Genomic DNA, 6,891 nt, shown 5'->3' with positions numbered 1-6,891 from the left:
CATTTTGTCCTCCCATACTCCTTTGTTTCACAAATTGGCAGCAAGGCGAGCCCTGCTGCATAGTCATATGCACCCCATTACGCCTTGGAACCCACATACTGGATGGGCTCATGAAAATCCACTTGTATTTTTTAATGGTATGATGGATCACACTTTGCAGAATTATTTACAGGAGAATTTGGCAATTTTATTTGCCATGTTTTTAACACTAAGGTTCAGATACGGCTTTAAATAAGGGTAATACTTGCAATACATCACAATGTTACTGTAAACTACAAAATTCATGGAATAGTATGATTGAGTAGTGTGCGTGCGTACACTTTTGTATATGTTAACATAAAAAGGTTAATAAGCACATATAAGGATTAAATACATATAATGATTACGTTTATATAAAGATTAACTAAATAAAGTATGCTTACATCATCCACAAGAGGCTTTTAAACATAATCCGTCTGGAATATCAGAGAAGCAACACCAAGACAGAGAACCCCTGGAAGATTACCTACACTGCATGCGCGTCCCCAATTATGCAGGTATCAGCACACTGTACATGTATGGGTACACCAGTTTTGGCATCTGTCTTAGTCATGTTTCTCTAGTCTTATATAGTGATTTACATTATGTAGTAACTCTAGTTTCACCGAGCCCTTCAAATGGCCAGCTTTTAAGGTCAGATGAAACTGAGATATCATGGAGTCATCAGTCGAGGGGCCATAAAAACTTAGAAAATAAAAGCCACAAGGATTTAGATCAAACCACCACAGGCAGAGTTTCAGTAAAGCTTAATGTTTTACATTGACAAACAGCAAACATATAGAGGCTTAGAACTGTCTGTGAAGTGAATAAACAAACATTTCTCAAGATTGTGACACTATGAGCATTGTCTGTCACATCTGTAAATGGTTTATAAGAAATGCCACTATGTAATTCTCTGAATGCATTCGTTTTACAGTATTTTAATCTGGATTCCAAATTGCCATTTGTATATTCGCCATTTGTACATTTGAGGCAACCAAAGTTATGACTCTCAAGGAGAGAAACTAATATAGTCGACAGGAATATTTGTAAGGAACTACTGAGGCAAAGTAACAGCATTGCTTTACCAAATTTATATGAAGTGTATTGTGTCCAATGTGAGCAACCAGGCAACACAAAAAGGAGGCTTTCAAGTGAGCTCTTTAAGGTACACAAATGTTATGAAGTCATTGCCAACAAGGATGTGGTTTCACCAATGGGGGTACTGTTGTGAACTATATTTCTTGGCTCCCTCTTGTGGTCATTAGTGGTATGGCACTTGGATTGTCTTTCCCCAGGTTGGCACTCACCTGGTTCGTTTGGCCTTGGGTGTGCCTATATAAACTTCCTGGATACTCTGTATAGTGCCTGGAATCGTTGTTATCAGACCATGTCTGTTTTCTCCTGTCTCCTGGTCTCCTGATTTTGCAAGATAAGCTAAGTTCTGCTTTCTTATTTTTGTGCATTTGAATTACTCTTATTTTGTTCCAGCTTGTTTAAAATGTGATTCCTTATTTTGCTGGAAGCTCTAGGGGGCTGTTATTCTCCCCCCACACCTTAGTCGGTGCGGGGGTTCTTGGATATTCAGTGTGGATATTTTGTAGGGTTTTTTGCTGACCGCATAAGTCATCTTCCTATTTTTTGCTATTAGTCAGTGGGCCTCTCTTTGCTAAATCTAGTTCATTCTTATGTTTGTCATTTCTTCTTACCTCACCGTTATTATTTGTTGGGGGCTTGTATTATAACTTTGGGGTCTTTTCTCTTGAGGCAAGAGAGGTCTTATTTTCTCTGAAAGGGTTAGTTAGTTCTCCGGCTGGCGCGAGACGTCTAGAATCAACGTAGGTACATTCCCCGGCTGCTTCTAGTTGTTGTGCTAGGATCAGGTATACGGTCAGCCAAGTTACCACTTCCCTATGAGCTGTTTTTTTTTGTGTTTGCAGACTTAGCTGGATCTCCTGAGATCCTCTACCATTAGGATCATAACAGGGTACCTATTTTAAAAATATACTATTGCCATCACAGACCCCTTGCTCAAAATTCTGGGGCCTATAAAAGTACAGATAACGTTCACCCAGGTCATGTCGTCGGAGATAAGGAAGAGACATTGCAGGAAAACAGAGTTAAGTAGTAGGCCCAATGTAGGGGTGTGGGATTCAGAGGCTTGTAATGGAGGGCATGAGCTGACAAACAATTCCGCAATGTGTGGTCAATTTTTTACTAAATAAAATAGTGCCATCACAGCCCCCTTACCCAAAATTCACCATGCAGAGCACGTTCACCCTGGTCATCTATTGGCAGTTAATGGAAACATTGCAGGAGACAGGGTTAAGAAGTAGGCCCAATGTAATGTAATGCACAATTCCTCAATGTGGGGTCCTTTTGTTTACTAAATAAAATAGTGCCATCACAGCCCTCTTGCTCAAACTTCACCATACAGAGCACGTTCACCCTGGTGATCTAGTGGCAGTTAATGGACACATTGCAGGAGACAGAGTTAAGAAGTAGGCCCAATGTAATGTAATGCCCAATTCTGCAATGTAGGGTCCTTTTTTTACTAAATAAAATAGTGTCATCACAGCCCCCTTGCCCAAACTTCACCATACAGAGCATGTTCACCCTGGTGATCTAGTGGCAGTTAATGGACACATTGCAGGAGACAGAGTTAAAAAGTAGGCCCAATGTAATGTAATGCCCAATTCACCAATGTGTGGTCCTTTTTTTACTAAATAAAATAGTGCAATCACAGCCCTCTTGTCCAAAATTCATTGACCTATAACAGTACAGAGCACTTTCATCCTGGTCATCTAGTGACAAGTAAAGAAAAAACATTGCAGGAGAAGTAGGCCCAATGTAGGGGTGCGGGTCTCTGACACTTGTAATGGAGTGCCTGGCCTGACAATCATTTGCTCATGGAGGGTAAGTTTTTAAAAAACATTTCATGTGGATCATAGACACCGTTTCTAAAAAAAAGACTGTCTGTAGCAGCACAGAACACGTGAAACCTGGTGATCTAGTGGTGGAGAATGAGGAGACATTGCTGAAGGCCTCATTAAAACCTAGGCCCAATGTAAGGGATTGTGTCTCTTGCACTTGTAATACCCATATAGTAAGTGTATAGGATGACAAACATTTCCCCAGGGGGGATACATTTATTAAAAACATAGTATGGCCATCCTAGACACCCTTGCCAAAAAATTGACTGTCTGTAGCAGCACGGAACACATGAACCCTGGTGATCTAGTGGTGGAAAATGATGAGAGGTGGAGGAAGCCCTCATTAAAAAGTAGGCCTAATGTCAATGAGCGGGTTTCCTTGACTTGTAATGCCCATACACTAAGTGCATGGGCTGTCAAACATTTCCCCATGGGGGGTTATTTAAAAAAAAGTAATAATTTACTGGCATCATAAACACCTTGCAAAACTGTAAAGTGGTTTCCCACACAGTTGCTGCTGGGAAGGCGCATTTTTTTGTTTAAAAAAATGGCGGACGAATCGTTGGATGAAGTGATCAGGAAAAGGGGCATGGTGATGACAGGAATGGGAATGTACATGATTAATAACAGCGGTGGCTATGGGAGGTATGAGATCCAGGATACAGCCTACAATGATTAGTCGTTTAGCCACCACCAATTACCAGAACGTGATTCATGCCCATCAGAAAATAGGTGTAAAAGATGCACATGTTGGACTAGGCCTAAAAAATGCCTGTCAAAAAACATGCTGCCAAAGATGCACGTGTCTGTTTAAAGTACAAAGTGCAACATGTTCATGAGATGCTGAATTAGTGAAAGCAGATCAGTGTTGGAGGAAAACCATGCAAACTGATGGATGCTTGTGAAAAAATAAGTTTAAAGAGGAGTGCACCGTCCTTATCTATAAACACACCCGTGGCACAAGCTACTTCATCTTCTCCCATACATATTACCATTAATATCCAAATCTCAGTCGAAAATTATTTGTTACAGTGTAACGAACACTGTTAATGCCACTTAACGTAGATAACCACTACCCTGGGAAACACCAGATTTACTCTTTAGAAGATATGGACGATGATGGTATTGATGACGACTTTGAAATTTAAGACATCCACATCAAGAAGATGAAGATCACGGCTTCAAAACATGTGCAAAAAAGGCCGGAAATGTCTGGAAAATGAGTTTCTCTTGGGCAAACTTTCCCTCTTACTAAATTGGTACCGAATGATGCATACACAGCTCTCATGTCTATTTAGCTTGAGATGTTTGAAAGATTATGTATTCTGTTTGGTCCATGTCCACTTTTTGAAAGCGAGCAGAAAAGAAAGATGAAATAGTGTGAAGACATGTGATTTTGGTCACTAAAGAGGTGATGTCAGGTACAGATAGGTAGATCTGCATGTCATCGGCGTACTGATGATATAGCAAACTGTGCCATTGCATCAGCTGTCCCAGGCCAAAGGTGTAGATGGAGAAGAGTAGGGGTCCTAGAACTGAGCCTTGGGGAACCAGGAATGACCGGGGTCGAAGTGAGAAGGTGGTGTGGGAGAGGGAGATACTGAATGTCCCCGTAACAGCATGGTCGTTTTCTACAGACTCTGCCTATAAACCCAAAAAGGCCATTTGCGCTACTGGCCATACCTGCAGCAGCAGCGGTAGCAAAAATCCCATCCTAACCACCACAAGCATGATCAGGCACATGGCAGCAAAGCACCTGAATTTGTTGGTTGAACACAAGGCTCCATGAACAGTTTTTGCAGGTGATACCACTGCTTCTTCGAATGTTGTGCATGCAAGCCAATCCACTGTTCATGGTGCATTTTAAGATGCCTCATGTCCTTCATCTGTAGTTGCACACAAACTAAAACAGCACCATCAACAAACACGTCCAAGTCCTTATTCCAGCGCAGCGTTCAATTGTCCATACCCCAGTCCTTGGAACGCAAGCCGAAATACGCAGCCAATGCCACAGTACTAAATTCACACATTTGTCATCTGGTTGCGCTGGAAATGTTGCATTTTAGGCCTGTGAGCAATGTAAGCTTTCCGCAACCTGATGGCGGTGACCATCACAAGGTACTCGTTTCCCAGCCACCAGAATTTTTCCCGGTCTGCCGTCAAGACAACACACAAGCAAGCAATTGTCCCACTTCGTTACTGGTGCCCTCCACAATGCTGTTATTGGGAAAGTCCACCTAACCACAGACACGTGGACAAGTGCTTGTGGTCATGGACAGTACATCTCACTAACGGCACACTGGATTAATATAGTGGAAGCCCGGACCCAATCCTACCTTGGGATGGTGCACGTCCTCCAAACCCTGAGTATTGCAGGCCCCATGCCAATCTGGGTTGTCCCCACAGTCTACAGCTCCTACACCTCCTCCTCCTTCGTGCCCTCTTCAGCCTCCATCTCCGAAAGTAACACATCAGTCACAAGCTGGAAGTACTGCAGCACTTCCTCAGCCAAGAGGCAACCAGCTGTGCTGAAGGTAATATGCCTGGACAAGTCGCACAACGATGAAAAGTTGTGGAAGCTCTGAAAAAGCAGGCAGATCTGTGGCTGACACCGCTCAGCCTACAGCCTGGCATGGTCATGTGTAACAATGGCTGGAACCTGGTGGCTGCTCTGTGTCGAGGCAAGCTCACACACGTGCCCTGCCTGGCCCATGTGCTTAACCTCATTGTTGAATGTTTTCAGAAAAGTGACACGGAGGTGCCAGATCTGCTAGGAAAAATATGAGGCTTGACGTACCCATTTTAGAAAGTCAGCTAGAGTTTAATCTGCCCTTGCCATGATTCTGCAGTACTTGCAGCTTCTGGCTTACTGACTGATGTGTCATGTCATCCCCATGCATTTGAACTCTACACTGCATATTTTGGAAAGGATTTGTGAGCAGAAGAAGACATTTGTAGACTACCAGCATCAACAAGGCCGTCGGTATTCATGGTAACATAGTAACATAGTTATTAAGGTTGAGGGCAGACTTTAAGTCCATCTAGTTCAACCCATAGCCTAACCTAACATGTTGATCTAGAGGAAGGCAAAAAAACCCATGTGGCAAAGAGTAAGCTCCACATTGGGGAAAAAAATTCTTAGACTAGTTCCCTGGATCAACACCCTATCAAGGAATCTAGTATATATAACCTGTAACATTGTACTTTTCAAGAAAGGCATCCAGTCCCCTCTTAAATTTAAGTAATGAATCACTCATTACAACATCATATGGCAGAGAGTTCCATAGTCTCACTGCTCTTACAGTAAAGAATTCATGCCTGTTATTATGCTTAAACCTTCTTTCCTCCAGACGTAGAGGATGCCCCCTTGTCCCTGTCTCAGGTCTATGATTAAAAAGATCATCAGAAAGGTCTTTGTACTGTCCCCTCATATATTTATACATTAAAATAAGATCACCCCTTAGCCTTTGTTTTTCCAAACTAAACAGCCCCAAGTGTAATACCCTATCTTTGTATTGCAGACCCCCCAGTCCTCTAATAACCTTGGTCGCTCTTCTCTGCACCCGCTCTAGTTCAGCTATGTCTTTCTTATACACCGGAGACCAGAACTGTGCACAGTATTCTAAGTGTGGTCGAACTAGTGACTTGTATAGAGGTAAAACTATGTTCTCCTCATGAGCATCTATGCCTCTTTTAATACATCCCATTATTTTATTTGCCTTTGTAGCAGCTGCCTGACACTGGCCACTAAATGTGAGTTTGTCATCCACCCGTAATACCAGGTATTTTTCATTGATGGTTTTGCCCAGAGTTTTAGAATTAAGCACATAGTTATACATCTTATTACTTCTACCCAAGTGCATGACCTTACATTTATCCCCTTTAAAGCTCATTTGCAATTTATCAGCCCAAGCTTTTAGTTTACATAAATCATCCTGTA

The sequence above is a fragment of the Ranitomeya variabilis genome, chromosome 1 (assembly GCF_051348905.1).
Source record: "Ranitomeya variabilis isolate aRanVar5 chromosome 1, aRanVar5.hap1, whole genome shotgun sequence".
In the NCBI taxonomy this organism is placed as follows: Eukaryota; Metazoa; Chordata; class Amphibia; order Anura; family Dendrobatidae; genus Ranitomeya; species Ranitomeya variabilis.
This window is presented reverse-complemented; position numbering follows the sequence as displayed.